The sequence below is a fragment of the Xiphias gladius genome, chromosome 24 (genome assembly GCF_016859285.1).
Source record: "Xiphias gladius isolate SHS-SW01 ecotype Sanya breed wild chromosome 24, ASM1685928v1, whole genome shotgun sequence".
Lineage (NCBI taxonomy): Eukaryota > Metazoa > Chordata > Actinopteri > Istiophoriformes > Xiphiidae > Xiphias > Xiphias gladius.
In genome coordinates this window covers 11,753,850-11,775,778 of record NC_053423.1, presented here as the reverse complement: position 1 = coordinate 11,775,778, position 21,929 = coordinate 11,753,850, and the positions used below count along the sequence as shown (strand labels likewise).

Genomic DNA, 21,929 nt, shown 5'->3' with positions numbered 1-21,929 from the left:
GGATGTGAGCCATCGCTGCCTCCTGTGCTCATCCCATGGCCGGACATTTGCCAGCTTGGATGTGAGACTTTGGCAAGGCCTGTTGGAAAAGAGGCACTTGGCATTGCTGGAGAGGTGGCGTGGTGTAGAGTAGAAATGAACTCTGCTTTGCTGTGATTGGTTAGAGAAGACTCCCATTGTCTAAGATTGGTACAGGATTAGTCTAGCAGTGTGCCCAATTGGCTAAAACATCCTGTAGCTTAGCATCAAAGGTTGATGGTGTGTGAAGAGTGTTTTCAATTAGGCATGACATATTAGCACATAACTGTCAGTGGTATTAAAGGAATGCAGACAGTGAATTAGCAAGGCACAACTGCATATTTATTTTCTCAGAGGATTCAGTTGCTTTGGATAAACTGGCAGATTGATTGGTTATTTTTCCCGTATTTCTGTATCATATATTTTACAGTATGGCTTCAATGTTTGGTACATCTCTTTCTGTCTTTCTGTACAGCTTACAACTAGTCTGTCTAGCAGACTGTTTAAACATGGTGGGTTAAATACTTGAATCAGGAAGATTTTGAGCTGCATATTTTAAAATAGCTTTGAGTCTAGTCTCCTTCTGTTTTATTTTTGAGAATATCAGCTCATGCTGTTGAATAGATGGTGCAATGTTCCACTGGTTAAACACAAGAGGCTGCGGAACTCATTCGTTCCTCAATCTATTAAGTTGTTACACAAAAATATGGGCTCACATTAAGCCGAGGGCAACTAATGCAGTGTAATGGTAAAATGGGTTATGGAGCTGGTGCAGTGAGGGATACTGTACAAATGGGATGGGTACTGTATCTGTGTTTGACACTGAATTGTTCGAAATGAAGAACAGCGCAGCTGTGGTTTGTTAAATGTGAATGTATGAAGGTAAGTCTGTCCCCTATGTGAAACAAAGAATGCGAGTGAGGCGAGAATAATTCAAAAGGAGACTGACAATAACATGTTATCTGCTGTCATGTTAAAGTAGATTTTCTTTTCTTACCTGTTTACTGGATATGTTCATGTCACTGGGTTTGTTGAAGTAACAATTGCATTACTGAAAAAAAATGATTTTACATTGCTACATACTATATTAGTCCTGTGTGCTGACAAATACTTCAATAGAACAGGAAAGATCATGTTTACTTTACTGTTGCTGCTAACAACTAACAAGCAGGAGAAATTATTCCACTGCAGCTGAGATTAAATCATCTGTCTTTGAAGACCACAGACCATGGATACTGCTAAGTGGAAATTTTCCCTAATGAGTTGTCTTTCAAGTCCCCTAGAATTCTGTATTTAGGCCACAAGACTGTTAACCGCCTCCCAAGAGCCCAAAGTTCTTTAGAACTTGACAGCAGTGGTTGGATCCTCATTGACCCTTCCAATAAACAGAGGTTATCAGAAGGTCACTCCAGTGAAGCGGGGTCTAATGGTAGATTTTTATGGAGACTTCTTTTGATTGTATTGAATGGAGGATCTTTGCTTGCTTGTTGCCAAGGTCCTGCGGGGGATGGAAGGGTGTTTGACACTGTCTTGCACCCAGTTTTTACTTTTTCGTGTCTTCGATTAAATGAAGATCTTGTGAAGTGATAAATAGTGCATATCTAAGAGCAGTGGGAGCAGGTCAGCCTTTCTGAATCTTTTTTATCTGTCTCATTCCTTGATGAACAGATTCCTGTGGGAGATCTCTGAAGAAACATCTGATATCTCACCAGACTTATTTACATTCTTGTCCTGCTTTTGTCACATTCTGAAGGTATACTTACCACATTTGTACAACTATAGACAAAGCCGTATGTCCTTTGTGATGATAGCCACTTATGTATTTAAGCCTGCCTAAAGGGTGTAGTAAAGCCCTGCCTAACATATTCATTTGTGAATGTTGTCAGTGTGTGCATTTTGGTCCTCACGGAGTATCCTAAGACTCTAAGCCTCCAGCCAGGGGAGCATTGTGAATATATTAACCACCCAGTTTGCAGCCTGCACCCCCCCCCTCCGGGGTCATGGACCTGCATGCCTGGGCTGATGCAGAGGCCCCTCATGCCTGCCAGATTTCCAGCACCAGCAGCAGTGGACCCTTGGGGCTCAGCTAGAGGAGAGGCAGCCTCGAGCTCCTCTGTGCTCAGGGCCTCCAGGCTTGTCAGGTGGGACCAGAAACCAGAAGGCAACCCAAATACACAGTAAGGGGGTGAGGACAAGAGAGAAGCTAAGGAAAAACACATTATAGACAAACACTGCATTTATGGAAATAAACAATATAAGGAATTTTAAACAGAAACAAATAAACATATTGCACTGCCAGAGAAAGAGGAGAGTTACACTTTGCTCAGAACGACTTCATCACTGCATCAAATAACTCTACCTCCTCAATAATTTCAATGAAGCTGCTACATTGGCACAGCGGGGGTCATGACGCACAAGGATCCAACCAAAAAAAAAAACAAACAAAAAAACATAGGGTCATCCAACAAAAATGTTGAACATGGCTCAACTTTTGCAGCAAGGCAATACAACAGTGTAGTCAAACCGGACTTAATTTTCTCCCTGCTACATGTAGCAACATGCCACCACCAACACGGTCGCTTGTGTTTTTTAACACAGTGCAATTTTTGGTCCAAACACCTACTTAGATGGAATAGGGGTGGTTGGATGAGGGGATAGGGTGAATGGGCCCATGGTGGATGGTCATGGGGCTCAGGAGCCAGTGAGACCAGCTCTGACTGACTAACAGTAATTGGTGCAAGGTCAAGGACCATTAGTTACCCAGTTTCCTGTGAGCTTTCACATCATGCTAGGCCAACCCTCCAGTTCCCTGCAATGGTCCTCTGTCAGTTATTTTTTTCATTTTATCTTTCTCTGTCTCTTTCTCTCAATTCAATTCGATTCAATTCAATCCAGTTCAATTCAGTTCAATTCAATTCAATTCAATTCATTTCAATTCAATTCAATTCAATTCAATTCAATTCAGTATGCCTTATTGGCATGAATGTCAGGTTAATAATATTGCCAAAGCATAAAAGATAATACAATTCAATGATGAGATGAGAAAAAAAGAGTATAATTCATTAAGAAAAATACAATAGATAATAGATAAAAAAAACAATAAGAAAATGCCATTATATAAAAAAAAGGTAAACGTGTTTTGTGTGTGTGTATGTATGTATGTATGTGTGTGTGTTTGTGTACACTTTTTCTTATATCCTGGTGGGAACTTTCACCTGAATGTACAATAACCCACGGAGACTCATCACCTTGGGGGCAAAAATTGAGGTCTCCACGGGTAGAAACTGCTTTTCGAAAGATAAGACTTGGTTTTAGGGTTACATTTAGAATCGGGTTACGGTTAGGGTTAGGTTTTTGGTTAGGCATTTATTTGTGACGGTTAAGGTTAGGGTCAGGGACAAGGGAATGCAATATGTCAATGAGTGGATTGTGGAGCAAGTCTGTGTGTGTGTGTTTGCGTGTGTGTGTGTGTGTGTGTGTGTGTGTGTGTGTGTGTGTGTGTGTGTGTGTGTGTGTGTGTGTGTGTGTGTGTATGTGTGTGTGTTTCATATGTATAATAGGCCGTGTCAGGATAATTATTTGTCCCATTCAGTGATGTTCCCCCAGTTTGTGACATGCAGTCCCATATTGTGCATCTAAGTATCTTGCATGTCCCTCTCCTAATAGAATTTCTTGCTTGCCACTGTCATCAGCTCTGTGAAGGATTAACGAATCAAAATTTTAAAGTATTCCACTCTGATAATATTATAGTTGTCACATTTTAATGCATCTCTGCCTCTACCTACCCTGTCATGCAATGACCACAGACTCTTCCCTGTATTGGTAGCCAGGATTTCTTGTGTCCTCCTTTCTCAATGGTTAGACTGCAGTCACTGAGTCAGTATTTGGTCAGGATTGGTCTCTGCTTTGTAGCTCTGACAGTAAAGAGATACACTGCTAATTTATATTCATGGTTTTGGGCCAGATACCAATTAAGTTTGTTTTGAGTTTTGGTTTAATTCGTGTTCTTTTTTAAAAATGTTAATAATCAATGGATAATGGCATAATTTCGCCCTGCAGGCTTGGGGTTTGTCTTTGGATGTTTAATATGGACCTACAGAATTCTGCATGCAGGGTCTCAATGGGATGCTTGTCCCTTCTAGTGTAGTCTTGATGACTGAGTGGACCCCAAACTTCACTACCATAAAAGGTGATTGGTTAGATTACACTGTGAAATATTTTAGTTCTAATTTTAATTAGTATGTCAATTTTGTAAAATTTTCTTCTAATTGCATAAAAAGATCAAATGCACTAGATGCTTTGTGTTTCAGTGCATTCACTGCCAGTCAAAAGTTACCTGAGGCAGGCACTAATTTTGAGCCCTAGATAATCAAAATATATGTGGTGATCTAGATGGGTGTTCCCTATTGTGAATTGATATTTGGTTTCCTGAGATCTGGGCTTCTTTTGGAAGATCGTGATTTTAGATTTGTTAAAGTTGACTGTCAGGGCCCAGGTCTGTCAGCACTGCTCCAGGAGGTCCAGGTGCCGTTGTAGTTCTTTTTGTGTGGGTGACAGCAACACTAGGTCGTCAGCAGAGGGCAGGAATTTAACTTTGTTGCTGTTTAGGGTTAGGCCAGGGGTTCCAGATTGTTCCAACGGTACTGCTAGGTCATTAATGTGGATGTTAAATAGAGCTGGAGACAAGCTGTTGCCCTGAAAGGTGCCTCTCCCTTGAGTGAAGATATATCTAGTTTTATTTTGTTAGTTTTAATTATTTCAATGTAGTTAGGTAAAAAAGGGGGTTCTGAATATTTTTGACAATTGACTCAAGGATTATGGATTTTTCGTCATTTTGTTGTTGTTGTTGCATCTCTCCAAGAACTGATTTTGATCAGTGGACTCTTCAGTTTCTCTTATTCTCTGGTCATGATGTTGTTTCTTCTTTATGTCTTATTATCTGCTTGTATTCTCTCAGTGTTTCAAAATAATTTTGTCTCAGGTCTGTGTTTTGTGGCTGACTGTGTTTTAGGGTGGACTGCCGTCTTAATTTTTTTATGACATTTTTGCAGTCATTTTTGAACCAGTCTTTCTTTTTCTGTCTCTGTTTAGATGAAAGCTATTCTTAGTAAGACCTGCTTTACCTGCTGATTTATCATAAATAGAATTTATTTGTGTAACAGCTATGTTTAATTGGTTTGGTTGAAACTTTGCAGAGAGGAATGTATTAATTGGACCAGTGATTTCAGGGGAAGTGATTACATTTTTAAATCTAACTTTACTATGAAGTGTTAATTTATATTGATTTATATTGATTATTACAGGTTCTGTTTTTGTCTTATGTACAGTTGATGTTATATATATAAAGTACATTTATCTGACAGTGATCTTATTGTGGGGTCTGTGGTCTGACAGTGATTACACTAATGAGTTGTAGTTGTTGCTTCACCTCTCTGATGTGTTAGTGGTTGGCCACAACCTGTGCATAGGTACGCTGTATCCCAGGGACTGGCATGGCTAACCATGTTAGGCTGTCCTTCTGCATTGTATGCTGCTCCAGATATGTGCTCTCGAGTCCTGGCATAACTGCCCGCCTGATTTATAGTGGGTGGGGCTCTGCCGTGTTAGGCTGCGGTTGGCTGGACTCTGGCAGCCTGGGCTTGTAGGCTGGGCTCCAGTTTGCTGGACTCTAGCAGGCTGGGCTCTGGTCATTTGGGTTCTTGTAGGCTGAGTTCTGCTGGGGTGTGGTGTACCAGATGGCAGTGTCCTCATCCTTGGCCAGTGTAGTGTGTACTGCTTTCCATGGCTGGGCTGTGGTGGTTCTGTGGTAGAACATGGGACTGGAGTCTCTCTGTCAGCTGTTTTCTTTCTCAGGTCATCATCAAACATCCAGAAAGTGGTCCCCCACAGAAGTCGGTCTGTGGCAGCAGTGTTGAGATGGTGATGTTAGCCCTAGGAAACTTCCCGTGTGCTATCTGAGCCACCTTGGTGATGTGGATGATCATGTCTCAGGATCACCCAGGTGGTCATGACTGAGGAGTTGGAGGGCTTTATCATTGTGAGGACACCAGAACTTCTCCACTCTGACCTTGGGTTCACAGAGTTGTATCTACCTGCTGTACCAAGGTTATGTAGTATGACAGCATGGTTTTATTGAACTGTCACAGTGCTATACATTGTTTACAGAAATGTTAGTTACTTCTTAGAAGTTTAGATACATATACAGGGTGAAGACCTTCAGGAATGATCACCAATAAAATTATGTGTGTTTGGGAGAGAAACATTGATATACACAATATTCTCTGTGCTGTGCTGTTAAGATTTTAGTTTGAAGTGGGTTCTCCAGCATGCAACCTATATCTATGCCCTGTGTCACAGATACATCTTAATATTATAAGAGGATAACTGGCTATATTGAAAATGATCTTGCTTGTGCTTTACAAACAAGATTTACCCAGTCGAAAGCTGGACTAAGTCAATCCATTGCATCACCAGGGGTGAACCCTCTGCTCTGAATCCAGCAAGCTAAGCTTAATGACCTACTATTAGCAAAACTAGGGCATCCCCCTTTGCATCCTTTATTAGTATTAGCCAGAAGATGAAACTGTGAAGAGGCTGACAATAGATCCTTGTGGAATGCTTCATAAAACATGACTGATTTAATACCGTCCAAAATGAAAGTGAAGAAGGGCCAGAGATCATGTAGGGAGTTAAGTCTTTGAGTGTCTGAAATGAAAGAAGAGTAACCCCCCCCCCAGTCTTATTCTATGTCTGCAGTTCAAGCCTGCAGTTTTAATTACAGTATGGAGATGATGTGCCTTCACCAGAAATGACTCATGACCTTGTCGTTGTCCCCAACCTCTTTAAACCACGCCCGGCCTCTGATCTGCACTTCAGTGTGTACTATATATAAAACACAACCGTCCATGCTGAATCCAATAAAAAGGCTAGGATTAAAGGCAACTTTGCTAAGATGGTAATTGCAACTCTCCCTCTTCCCCGATTCTTTACATTGGTCTGACCCCTAAATCCTAACAGCACAGGGAATATTGTGCATATCAGTGCCTTTTTTTCCCAGAGAGCTTACTGAGAGCAGGAATAACTCTGGCTGCTCCAGGAACATCCTGAGAATGCTGATGGAGACGTTGGGCTGCAGTGAGCAATTAGATCCATTTTGTGGCTCGTTAATAATTGAGCATTTGTTAATGGCGTGCATGTTTCAGCAGTAGGGCAGACTGCTGGTTGCTATCAGATTAAGCCACGCAGTACTGACACATGTTGCAGTGTCAACGCAAACACGTGCGTTGAAGCATATAAATGTGTGTATATTCACCTACTTATTTAATGCTCCGTGTATGTTTATTTCAGCCTGTATATGTACATGTGGAATGTATGTGCCCACTCATGCATGGATATGTTTTTATACTTATTCCTGTGTGTTTACGTACACACTATCGTCCTCTCTTGTGGTCCTGGGTATTATCTCCTGCATAATGAAGGACAAACTGTCGACAAAGGATGATTAGCATTCTGGTGGATCCTGCTGCAGACCCCTCTCCTCTTGTCTCCTTTTCCTTCCACTCCCTTCTCTGTCGTTTTTCCCAGCTTGGAAGTGCTGCAAGCATTGGCAGGCGGTCGAGCTGCAAAAGAATATTGCAGTGTGGCATCACCATGGCAACAGCCATGGTTTCTGACATCCATAACGCAGAGAGCGGCACTGTTGATCCATGAGACAAAAATAGCATGTTCGGGCACCCACTTCAGAATGGCAACACATGCAGAGAGAATGTTAAACGTCCATATAGAAATACAGGCACTGGGCTGATAGAACATCAGTGACTGATTGGAGCAGAAAAGACATACAGTATATACACATGCATGCATATTTCCAGGCAGAAGTTTAGGAGCGCTCAGAAGAGATTTCCCTCTGCTTCCCTGCCTCTGCCGCCCCCACCTGTATGGAGTTAGGAAAGGAGAGAGAGAGAAAGGAAGGGGGAGAGGGAGGGGATGTTGTATCCCAGAGCTTTGACAATGCACGCATCTATTCCCAATATCATATCATCGCAATAGCAAGCCAACGTATGACTCACAACTAGCATTTAATGTTGAAATATTCCTCTTTATGATTTGATGGTGAGATGATGGTGATAAGCTTGAATGTGAGCCCTCATGTGAGCGAAGATCGAGACAGGGCCCTTACTGCCAGGTGAGGGCTGAGATGCAGCACTGATCTGACCAGAGAATAAAGGGCACTGTTAAGGTCTCCATTTCCTGGCCTTAACATAAATCTTGTCCATTCTTAGATTACCCTGCTATTTTTCTCCTGCTGATAGGCTTTGAAACACCATCTGTTTTCATAATATTTGCATACACTGTTTTCATGGGATTGGGAAAAACACATTGTCATGAATACAATTTCTGAAAAGAGGTAGAAGTCATTGTAGACAACAGATATTCTGTAGGCAACAGATGAGAAGGCCAGTGTTTGCATCTGTTGTAATTTCTGTTAATAATTACATCACACCAAGTTGACAGCAGACACCTGCTATCAGTTGTTCTTCATGTAATCATATTGTGACTCCACTTTTTATAAGTTACCGTTTATGACAGTCTTGGCTAGTTTGTGTTTACTGTCTATGCTGTAACTGCCGTTTGTTTGATTTGACATCTCTTGTTGGATCTATTCACAAATATTTAACTCCATTAGCATTGTTGTATTACAAACATATACTCTGCACACAATATTTAGATTTTGGTGTTAATGCAGCAAAATGTGTAGCATAATCTGACCCCCTCATTAGGTAATTTTAACCGTTTTAATACCGTGTCTTCAAACTTGGATATTTATGCAATTAAGTTCAATTCACCTGTAGTTCAAAAACACATACATATTAATAACAAGATTAGAGGGGAAATGGTAACTTAACACAAACCTTTCTTTAAGCCATCTTTTCTGTCCATTCTCTTCTTCTCTTTTCTGATGGTGAATTTTCCCAGAGTCCTCTCACAGCCCTGCTAACACACTCTCTCCTGCTCCAATGGGAATGAGGTTTCCTCAAATTCAATCCCCTTTGTTTTATATAAACAAAGGGGAGCTCTCCACCTTTGTCATCTATCCATTTCATTCCTGACATCTCTCTTTAAGACGTTTGTCCCAAAGAATTATGTTACAAGCCTCTTTTCTATCTATGCCTTCTTATTCTATACCTCGTGCTACCATTGCGCACTATCCCTCTCTTGCGTCTCCTCATTTAGCCAGCTCCTACATTCCTGTTTCTTTTTCTGGTGTTTCTTTCCTCTTTCAGCCTCCCGTTCTCTCTTTCTCTATTCACTTATTCTGGCCCTTTATTTCCCTCACACTATCTTTTCCCTCCCAATTTACCATCTTCTGCTCCATCAGTTTTCAAATTCCATGTAACCTCTTCAAAGGGAGGGATAAAAAACCCAGCCATGTCCCCAGTTCCAGCCAGAATTTCGTGTTAGAAGGGTGAGTTGGGGAAAGTGGCAAGTGGCAAGTGTAGCCGGAGGGAGTGAAATATGTGCCAGCAAAGTTCCTCTAGCCAGAAATATGACGAGTGTGGCTGAGAGTGAGTGTCCTGCTACTCTGGGATCCTATGTGGGTTGAGGTCAGTCAGGGAGTATCTATATACAGATGTTTGAGGTCTTATTAAAATAACATACTGGTATTTATAATGTTTTTGCAATTTTACTACAACTTTTATGTACCTTACTTTACAGCTGTCAATTTTTCTGAGCATAACATAGTTTTTTGATTAACATCAATAGTTTTCCGGCCTCCTTATTTTGCTATTTAGTGAGCCACTTAAAATTTGACATGAGATAGGTAATCCATCATAGAGAACATTCTGTCACCATTGCAGTCAAAGAGACTGATTTAGAAATCTCTTCCTGATGCCTGTTGTTGTGCTTGTGGCAGTCAGTGCCATAACGAAGTAGCAATGTTTTTAATACAAGTGACCAAATTCTCTTTAACAAACAACTTTCTTACAACACAGCTTGTCAGTGCAATGCTACAGAATAAAACTGTCTTAGATACTGGTAATTCCAACAAGCATCTGTATGCACAAAAACAACATGTGTAATTGTAATTGTAATTGTAATTCAAATAACATGCATTGATAATAAATTTTAAGCCCCAGTGTGTTAATTTGAAGTGTTGGTTGGAAAGGGTGCTGTACACCAATCAGTTTGGGTTTTTTGAAAATATAAAGGTGACAGATTCTCCAATGTGATTACCTATTAGAAACTGATGTCATCAAATAAGATGACATCAGGGACTGCCTAAAAGTTGGAAAAAACTAAACAACTTTGGTATGCTTTGGACTTATATGCGCATATGTTATCTATATGCTTCATTGTTACTTTTGTACAAAATATGCCAAAACCCTTGTATGATCCTTCAACAATGCCGTTATACATCCACGTATACACGCATACCCACCTGCCTATGATGTTGTTCCTCTCCCTCCCTCTGCACTCCCACACAGGTTCTCCACTGCAGTCTCAGTCAACTGTTGATTGTGTGAATGCCATCTGAAGGACACAATGCTCTTGTTTTGCTATCAGCCTGCTCTGCAAAAGCAGGTGGAAAGGGTAGTCGTATTTACATTTCATTTAATCTCGTTGACTCCTCATTCTCAAAATGGAATTCTTTGAAAAATTAGACATATGCTTTTCTTTGGGAAAAAATTAAAAAGATCTTAAATTCACCCCAGTCTCTTACATTTTATCTCAGATTTGGCTAGATTAAGCAAGGTCTGAACTAAATTGCACAGATATTTGTCCAGGAGTAACCATATTTCCAGTGACAGAGACAAAGGTGTGATTTGACAAGAACTAAGAATCATAAAGTGTTTATTCTTTAGATGATGAACAATTTCATCAGCAGCATTATCTAAAATGGGTTTGAGGGCTTCTTTGTTAGCGTTGAATAAAGCACTGGCTGAGATCAATGCCTTTTCAAAGGAAACTGGATCATTAAGGGATAACCACCACCCACCTAGGCCTTTTCTCATCGACCACCTCTGGAGGGAAGAAGGTAGGGAAGGAGAGAACCAAAGGGAAGGGTACATAGACCTCACACATTCTTGGTGATTTGTGTGGCTGCAAGAGCATCTGAGAGCTTCCCTATCCCAAAAGCTGGTTATGCATTGTTACAGTTATAGTAAGGTATTGTCAATGCATGTGTTGTAATATTAGATTGCATCAAGTTCTGGTATTGTGGTGAATGTAAGACATGTGCCCCTGCTGTAAGTAGCTGCATTCTTAATGACCTATTAAAATAGGCTCAGTTATAATGATCATCTTGCTGATATGAAACCACCTCAATATTCCAACTTCAGATCAGAGACACGCATTTCAGATTTCTTGGCAATCACATTTTCTTGCAACATACCTCTGACAGTACCCTGACGTTGGCCTGTTAGTTTGAAGTCCTCCCAGGTATCCTAAGTAAGTGTGTCACAGGTTTTACCTTGGGGATACCCGCTTCTGTTTATAGTCTTGCCTGTTTTCACATGTCCCGGCAAGCACAAGCAGTCGAGGCTTAACTCCACCTGGACATGACAAAGACGTCAACCTACATAAAGAGCGCTGCATTATGAACTGATAAAAAAGGAATCTGAAAGTGTTTTTATGTATACATTGTGTGTCGTGATACACCTAAAGAAAGCAGAGAAGAAAAAGCAAATAAACATTCAAAATAAGACACAAATTTAAAAAAGAAAAAAAAAAGGAAAGAACAAACAAATATATTACTGGGAGCAAGGTAGCATTGCACAGTGTAAATTACATATTTGTATTGTAAGAGTTTGGACACAGAATCAGACGATATACACCAAATGTTAAATGTAAAGTACCGTCATTAGTTCATGCAGTAGAAATCTGCAGGTAACACGTCAACATCAGATTAAGACAGAATTCAGAGCCAGGTGGGCAGAGAATGAATAGACTTCCGATATCAAAATCATTTTCTCAGCAACAGTTAAGTAAGATAACTTAATCTTTCTTTGTTGTTTCAAAATGAGAACATTGACAAATCAATGACGAGAAGGACAAATATAGTTGAGGGCACCATCACAGGCAACAGCTGAGACAATTTAAGAGCTGACTGGTTCCAAAAATGTTTTTTATTATGTGAAACAAAGCAATAGGGTCCTGCAAAGGGAGTTATTCATCTTATTCATCAGATTCAAATTCTGTTGTCTCAAATAAGTACAAGACAGATAGTTAAATTTAATTTACTGGTGGTGAGGGTTGAGTGAGACCTCTTTAATACTAGACCAAACAACTACACAGTCAAGGTCAGGATCAAGATCAGGGCAGTCCCACCTCCAACTTTTCTATATTTAAAGTTAGATTTAGTTACATTTATTTTGCAGTTAGTGATTTTACCTCTGTAGTGGTTCAGCAACTTAGTGTGTTAAATCAATAAAGTTGTTCAAATGTTTGAAAGCATTTTCATGTTTGATGGGTTCCTGTGTTGTCTAGATCTCTGTCTCAATGTATTTTCTGAGGGAAAGATGAGTGGGATCCAGGTATCTCGCCAAGTCAACAGAGGTTTCAGTTTACACAGGATTTCATCATTTTTGAGGAGAATATTTACCAAGTATGTTTTGTAATGCTTTGGCAATGCACTGGTATTTGTCCTGTGAGGGACAACAGTGTACGGTATGTGTAAACTGACAGCGTTATCACTGAATCATGCAGGAAGGCACTCTAAAGACTGCTTCAGAGGTGCTGTGTTTGTTGACACTCTAGCTGGTAAATTGGACATGTGGTTGTGCATGGCTGAGCCAGTTAGAATGAATCTGTCGAAAATGGAATTGGGTGGCAATATTTACCTCTTTACTTTCTCTCCATCACTATATACTGTGTGATTTCTCTCTTTCTCCCTCCCTTTTTCCTTTTACCTCTATGTATATTTTTCTTTCTCTCTAAGCACAAAAACACTAAATTACCCCTAACCTCCACCATCACTCCACCTCTCTTTTGCTCTCCTCTCACTTTTTGCCCAGCCCTTTTTTCCCTGCTCCTCTCCTGCTGCTCCCCCGGACTACAGTTGCTAGGCAACAGCTGATTGAGCATGAGGGGTGTGCAATTGACCAATTAGAAGTCTTCCAAATCAGAAGCGGTGTCAAGAGTTCCCGCCGTTACAGCTAAGGCTTAACAGTGTGTGTAAGTGGACCCTGGTTAATGTACCGTATGTATGTTTATATGTATATGTATCAGTGGCATGCCATCGACAAGCAAGGCAACCAGTGCTTGATCAGTTAAAGCTAAAAAGAGACATCAATTAGAACGATATCGAAGTGGAAGCAATATTTCTCCCTCTGTCCTATAAGGGATCTGATATCGCCTGTTTGCATTCATCTTGTAATTGACTGCCCTCTTTTGACTGCGTTAGGCTATTGTCTCTGGAGGCTAGGTTGACTACCAGCCGTTGCATCTATCCTTTATGTCATTTTCGTGGGCGTGGCCATTTGCCGCTGACAAAGGCTGGGGAATGTCAAGCAGAGGGAGGGGGGGCAGCATTTTTTGGACATTTACATGTGTATTGTGGATAATCCTGGGATATTTGACGGGTGACTAGCTATAGCTAGCTACAGACAAGTGTGCTTGTCAAGTTTTCCCTTATCCGTCTCCCACTGTTTTGAGATCAGTTATGATATTGCACACATTATCATACAAATGCACAGAGATGTGTGGAAAATACTTATGCATTTCAAAATTAATTCAACAGTCTTTTCTTCCTAAGCATTATGAGGTACCAGTAGCAAGTAAACAAGCAAAGTTCTGGGTGATTTATCATGTCGAATCAGTATAAGCTGTCTGACTCATCACCTTGGTCAACATTAGGGGTGGAGTTAGTTAGGGTGTATTGTGGAGCAGCTTTTAATGACTCCTTTTGCAAGGAAAGTAGTTATAGTCGGTTCTTTGGCTCTGCTCGCCTATCTACAAAAGTCACTGCATGGCACTGATATGTATATGTATACATGCACATAAATGTGTACATACATCGGAGAATGTGAGCTGTTTCAGTTTATTTATTTGGTTGCTCAAAATTGATTTTTTAATGCAGAGAATTAAGTTTGATATATATATTGGTGTACAATTGTGTTTATGCTTTTGTGTTTGTATATACCCCTACATGCTGCTGTCTAAGTGTGTTTGGGTTTAGTCATTTTAATATCTGAATTTGTTGCTGTGATTTCACTCATACACACACATACACTTAACTATGCTATCCAGCGTCCCTCCTTCCATTTCTATCAATATGATGCTGTCCTTCTTTCCGTTTTCTCTTTTCTATTTCCCTCTGTACTGTCCCTCATTTCCTGTCTCACATTCCTCTCTTCCTCTCTTTCCATCTTCCTCCATCTCTCTCTCTTACCAGATACATCCTCTACCAGTGACCAGACACATCCATTAGTGTTCTCTTCCTCTGCTCACTCACAGCCCTGAGGATTCCATTGTGGCTCAGCAGCTCAAACACACACACACACACACACACACACACACACACACACACACACACACACACACACACACACACACACACACACACACACACACACACACACACACACACACACACACACACACACACACACACACATGCACAGAGTTTAGGGATAGGCAGCTCCTTCTCATCTGGCCACGGGCAGAGACATGATTAGTTAGAAACTCAAGTCAGTGGTGGTGATGATGATGATGGTGGTGGTGGTGTTGGTGTTGGTGGTCCCAGAGGCAGTGAGGTTTTGATGAGGTTCACTTAGACAAAAATATTTCTTACAGTTATTTGGCCCCTCCATCCATTTAACCATCAATAACCTTGTTATCATTCATGAAGCTGCTTGTATTGATAAGAAAGTGGGAATTTGAATGTAGTCAACATCCCGTGACCCCGAGCCCAATCATCTTATTCCCAGCAGGTACTTTCCCCTGAGCAACCTTGTAGCCTGTTAGGGATTTGTTTATCTAAAGATTTCTTTTAACCTTCTTTTAAACATGCAGACCAATTAGCGCACAAGTCTTTGTTTTTCTTTTTTACAAGAAAAGAAGGTATTCTGGGGACAAAGCAAAGGTGAACTGGGCTGCCCCCTTCTCAGTCAATTAGTGAAGTAATGGGCTGTTAATGACCTGCTAAACTAAGAAATGTTTGCCTGACTTGTTGTAGTTTATGGTCTTTTTATGAGGAATACGTTACTGAATATTAGTCATCACTGGAAAATGATCGGCACCTCTTCAGCACTTTAATAAAACTCATAAATAAGCTTTGTTCTTTAATAAGCACTAGATTTTACTGTAAGACATGCTTCTGCCTGCATTATTTCTTTAATCTGCATAGGACTATTATTACTGGAACACTGAAAGAAATCCTACAGCTATTAGTTGACTAAAAACTGACCACTTAGTTTAATGAGTTGCAATAGAAACACATCTAAAAAAAAAAAGACAACTATTTCGAAAGTTTTATACTATTCAAGAGCATTACAGTTCCCTTTCTTGCAAGTACCCCCACAATTTTTACTATTAAAAATAATATTTCTAAAGTTACCTAAATTCACCTCTAAATAAAACATGTTACTTGGCAATATTGAGAAAAATTGGAATTTAGTGTTTACTTTTCTCTTCCAACTTGGAGTTACCAACTACCACAATCTTTTTTGCTGCTAATCTCTACTCTTGGCGTAGACAGCATGAGACAGGATAGAAAGACCAACCAATAGTAGTCACTAGTGCTGTGCCAGGGATACTGTGACTTTTAATGGCTATCCACACAGCACTTGGCCAAGCTGAAAATACTGCTGCCAGGGACTAAACCACGTGGAGGATAGTTTTGGGTTTTTTTTGTTTTTTTTTGGCTCTCAGTCAATGTGGTACCTTGACTGACTTTAGTGCATGCTGACTTGGAACAAGGTTGTGCCTTTAACCTTAAGAAACAACTTTGTATGTTTGATAGGTAAAAGTTATGCATCTAATGCCCATTACATGTGTGCTGAGGTTATTTTCTTAAACAACAATGTGGTTGTCCTGTACCAAATTTTTTAGAATGTGTTCAGCCCCCAATGAGCACGATATACCCAAAACAACACGAGTGGCACAGTGATATGGCCTAACTGATGTAATTTCATGGATGATCATAAATTTTTGACACATTTTGAATGAGCCAGGTGTTGTCCTGTATTTGATGTAATTCAGCTAGAATATGCTTTAAACTGCACATCACAGTGATTTATCCATTAATAAATTAGCAGCTGTGTGAGAACAGAACTGTGTTAATCAAAGATCTGCTGGAAATTATTTCTTCACTCTCATTCCTAATTACCTTTCATGTGAAACCACAAGCTGTTGCATGCACTCACGCTGCACTGACACTGCAGAGAGATGTTCACCTCAAGGAAAAGGGGCCACCTCAGAGAGACTTTAGTGCCTTGATGACACTGTGTGAGGGGAGGGGTCAATTAGAGAAAGGTTAATAGCTAATACCACACAGTTTCACACATACACACAGATATAAACACATCAACCACAAGTACAGGTATAGGAGACCACCAAGGTCGGCCAGTGATGGGGAGATGAGAGCACTTTGCCACTGCTTGAACAAACTACTGGTGCTGTCTCAGCACTCTGAGCCCAGGAATACAAATACATTCAGCTAAGTGGTAGAGTTCTTTTACACTAGACCTTGAGCCTTCTGCACACTGCAGACTTTACACTAACATTATAGAAGGCTGAAGATAGGAGGACAGGGAAAGAATGATAGGGGCACTCAGGGTGACTCAAAGGAGACAGAAAGGCGAGAAGAGAGTGGAAGAAAAGCAAGAAGAAGGTGAAGAAAGGGCAGTGGGAAAAGAATCAGAGAAGGAAGAAAAAGCTAAAAAGAGAGAAAGAGAAGGGTGGCAAAAGAGCTACAGGGATAGTGAAAGGGCCAAAGTAGGAGAGGGTTGCCAGCATACCAACCGTAACTATGGGATAGAGACTTTAGGGGAGATTAAGTTGAAGATATGTAATGAGAGGCAGAGTGAAAGAGAGAGAAGAAGAGAATAAGGGGTGTCATAGCTACTTATCATCACACTGCCGAGGGTGACATTGATTAGCGCTTGCCATCGGCAGGGAGCCTGTGAGCTAGTCAACGGGAAGGTCAGATAATTAAACCCAATGGCACTGCATCAAGCTGGCACTATGCCTGTCTCGCTCCCGCCCCTAACTCACTGGAGCTGGATGAAACAAACTGTTGTTGTTGTGTGTGTTTGTGCTTCCTGGTGTTGGGTTGTAATGTATGTGGTGATAGTGTGGGTTCTGTATACATATATGTGCATGAAAAGCAAAAAGGAGGACTACCACTGCAGACTATGAGAGTTTGAATTTGCTGACAATAGATAACATGACTGATAGCAGCAAGACCTGAATAAAACACATGGTGTGTGCACAGTTTATATAAGCAGCTGTTAATTTTAATATAAGCAGTCACTAGAGGTGGCAGTTCTCTCACTTTTTGGTTAGTCAGACCATTGGAAAATGCTTGTCCTATGTAACTCAGTCCTCCAAAGAGATTTTTTGCTTTGCAGGTTTACAGTTTCACTCAGTCAGTTATCATTGGGTATATGTAGTAAATAATCTGCCAATCTCTCATCTGTTTGTCATGTGATGTGGCAGATATGTTCAGGCCTGTCTGAGTGATTTATTGGGTCGCCGTGTTCATCTGGATTTCACTTCCGTTTAAACCCTCCATATCTCCTCTTCCAACCTCTGATTTTGTTCCTGTCATTTCCAAAGTCGACTCTTAAAAGAGCCCGGAAGAGCTTTTTTGGCATTGTGAGTGGAGCACGGTGAGATTGGATTTGACCCCTGTGAATTTTATGCTTTCTTTGATCTTAGCATGCATCCTTTTTTAAAAACCAAGCCCGCACACTTTTTGCTGTCAGCTTGGCAGTTAAAGCATTAATTTTGCTTCAGGCATTATTAATATTGCACTTTAAAAAAGGAGAAGGTGTGGTGTAGGTGATGGGAATAAAAAATTCATGGGGGGACATGGTTCCAGTTAAGTGGTAATCTGATGTTTAAGTATTCTAAGTGAATAACAGCCACGAAGGTTACTTTGTTAAGCCATCAATATCAGTCAAATTGAGTCAAATTTAAAGTGTAAGCCTGACAAAGCTTAGAAGATATTTTATAGCTGTTAACTGCCTCCTGCTGTCTTTAATATGTAATTGATGCAAAGAACCCTGCCCACAGCATCGCTAGATTGAAGTTGATTGTTATCATTTTCTAATGAAAATCCAATCCAATAAATGTCCCATATTTACAATCCTCTTTACACTCCAGGGAGTGTAAAAAGCTTTTCCTTGGGCCTGATTTCAAGTCGCTCATTTCCCCTCTCTCCCTCTCTGTCCCCCAGTGTCGGCAGCCCCCTCTGCCCTCCGCAAACCTCCGGAAACACGAAGAGCAGAGGGAGATTGTGAAAGTTCATCACGGGAAGGGGAGGATGTAAACCATATGGCGCTACTTGAACTATAGCCCATCCACTTAGCTTTGCTATTGCCCCTTACAAATGAATGGCATTCAATTTTGTTCCTTTTTTTCCTTAGGAAATCTTACACCTCTAAAGTTTAATATAGCAGTGGCATCAGGGAAGAGTTAGTGTCCTCCTTGAGTTCACACGCATGTAGCATCTTGCAAAATTAGCGTGAAAGCTTCCATTGCTCACTTTGCAAGCATAATTTACCAGTTAAAAAAAGAAGTGCACCATCCCAGCCATCGCTGCTTCATTTAACATTGCATAATGCTGTAACTTGAGCATGAATGCTTTTGTTTTTTTTACTGAACGATTGTCGCTATGAAATAAAGCAGCAGTACCTTGTTGAAACGTTAACTACAAAAGGCAGAGAACTAAAAAAGACTGCTGAAAATTACAGTCATTAATGATGAATTACCTGTCACGTGCGAACTGCTTGTTTATTGCTGTGTTAAATCGTGTGATTGGTTCTCTGTGGCACATTGCACATTATCAGCTGCAGCGAGGCAGGCGCTCTCTGCGTGAGATTTGAATGGAGAGATGTGTCACTGTGGATTAGTGAGAGAGCTGCAACGCGGTGGAGGTGTTAGGACTGCAGAAAAAGAGAGAGAGGAAGAAGAGGTGACGGCAGAGAGAGAAAGAGAAAATAGCCGGGATATGATTAGATAGCAGTGAAGAGATGCTTGCTTGCTGTAAGCGGAATCTTCTGATTGCCAGTCGGTTTGCCCATTTGTGTCCACATCTGCTTATCACCTGCCTATGTAAATGCATTACTTATGTATGTGTACGGAAATGGTGTCACTATCTCTCAAGCATCCCACCCCTATCTTCCCAACATCCACACCCACCCAACCTCGCTGCCAGCCATCTGTCCGGTAATTAACCTGACTGACACACTGTGCAACGTTGACTGTCTTACTGCCCTTCACCGAATCACTGTGTGTGTGTTTGCACATGTCTGTGTAAGTGTGCTTGTGCTTTTGTCCACCTGTCTTTCATTTTGCTCGCCTTTGCCCTTCCATGCGTCTACCTATTAGGCTCAGATCATAATGAATTTGTCTGTTCTCCATGCATGACACTCCATGTGTATAGGTACTGCAGCTTTACACAACTCCTTTTATTTACATTCCTTAGTCATTAAAAGCAAGCAGGGACAGCTCGGAGGGTGGAGAGAGGATGGAGGGTCAGATTGAGTATGACGTTAATCACTGAGAGAGGGTCTGAGAGGAATATGGTGGTGTTTGATTGAGAGCAAAGAAACAGCAATATTGGATTCTACCAGATATGTCATACTGAATGAAAGTAGAAACGCAGACTCACCCTGCCCTATAAACCCTTGGTGTCTGTATGTGTGTGTGTGTGTGTGTGTGTGTGTGTGTGTGTGTGTGTGTGTGTGTGTGTGTGTGTGTGTGTGTGTGTGTGTGTGTGTGTGTGCGTGTGCGTGTGCATGCGTGCATGAATGAGGGATGGAAGACTTGCCCTGCTGTTTCAAAATACCCATAATAGCAGTGCAGCATTCCTCAGATAGAGAGTACTGTACCTGCAGTGAGGTGTCAGGTTGCAAGTACCCATGGAAAAGCTGCCTTTCCTCTGTTACTTTATCTTTCTGTATCATTTCATCTATTCATACAGTATTTGTACTTTTTCTACATCACTCAATACCCCATCATATAAATTTAAGAGTAATTCCCAAGAGCAGATTATAGCATTTTACTGATTAGACTGGTTTAAATTACATATTACATTAGTTAAAATTATATACCAGTAATATGTTAGTAGATCTGTTTAGAACCGATGTATGCTAATCAGGGCAGTGTTTGCCCTCAGTTACCTCACAAACTTACATAAAGGCTATGTTTTTACTCCCCTAATTTGCAACCTGTTCTCTTTTAATTTAGATTTATGGCATTTTTGCATATATATGCATACACAAAAACATTTTCAATACATAATTGCATATACAATTTGCATTCCTTCAAAAGACATACTGTTATTGATTTGTGCTCAAATTAAATGTGCTGCCATGTCCTAAGAATGAGATTCACGTAGCCGCAAGAGCCTGATTGGACCGGGGGATCGATAAGGTGGCAGAGAAATGGAGAGACGAAAGATGAGAGGGAGCAAGAAAGAGAGAGGGTGAGAGATGTATTCGCTGTTCTTCATTACACCTATAAAAGGCAAGAAATGAGAAGTGGCAGCCAGGGAGTAGTAGCATTTTGTTGCAGTACAGTTCCAACTCAACCCTGAAGTACTTTGCATTATTTTTTTTCCAGCATGTGTAATATAGTAAAGAAATAAAATAAAATGCTTAAAACCTCACATATTACCAATGCGTACCATGTAAGGTACAAATAATCAGTGAGAATGGCACTGAAGTGGAGGAATTCCCATGACAGAGAGCATAGTGGGCCCTAATGATTTTATCTGCAATGTGAATTTAGATCCCGGATGTATAAATGTACTGGAGACAGAGGAGCTGGATTTAAAGTGGGACAACGCCAGAGGAGCTGAGGTGAGCGTCACAGAGCAGGACAGACAACGCATCAGAGGGCTCATCTGTCTGAGATAGCTGGGTGTAATTAACAAGGCTTTGGTTTTTAATTAATCTGCCTCATTCGGAGTAGAAATTCTGTTCTTGCATTTTGGACTAAATTAATTCAAGGACATGTGCTCAAACAGCAAAGTCCACGGATGTGTACTCTAGTCTTTTTTCTTCCCTTTGTCATATTTTCCTTTTTCTTGGTGTGCTTGTCCAAGTTGTGTTTGTTTTTCATTTCTTCTTCTCTGCCTTCCCTCTTCCTTCCCACTTCTTTTTTTTTTCAGTCCTCTTAATTCAGATAAACTCTGATATGATCTAGATCTGGCACCATCCGGTAAGTGAAAAGAGAAAAATATGGTGTCCTGTGTTTCCAACATTATTCCTTGCCTGCTGGGGAATGCGCCAAACCTGCAGTGCCCTCCAATGGTGGGTCTGTGCCCAGGGAGGACGTTGCAGCACCTGGTGATAATTCCGATGGCCAAACTCAACAAGCTGAGCCCCGAAAACAACCACCATCTGACCATCTGACAATTATAATATTCTCTCTGTCAAACTGCCAGCTCCATGTGGCCAGGACATCGGAGAGATGCCATTACTCTGCTTTTCTGGGGTTTACTCTTTCTCTAATCGTCTATCTCCTGTGCGATCGCTTGATACTATATACTGTGGATAGAGATCAATCTGTGTCTGGATATATGGTGTCCCCACTCCCTGTGTTTGTCTCTCTGTCTGGCTATTTCTCGATGGGAAAAACAGTATGGTCACAGACATACATGTTGTGGATTGAAAAAAAAGACAATGACAGATCACAGTACGCAGCTTAAAGGGAGATTCCATGAATTTTACACATAA

General features: G+C 40.9%; 1 protein-coding gene across 2 annotated transcripts in view; it reads left to right on the top strand.

The window, feature by feature from the left end:
• Nucleotides 1–21,929, top strand: part of gabbr2 (gamma-aminobutyric acid (GABA) B receptor, 2) — a 126,401-nt gene that overhangs the window by 75,696 nt on the left and 28,776 nt on the right. The gene's annotated exons all lie outside the window — the stretch shown is intronic.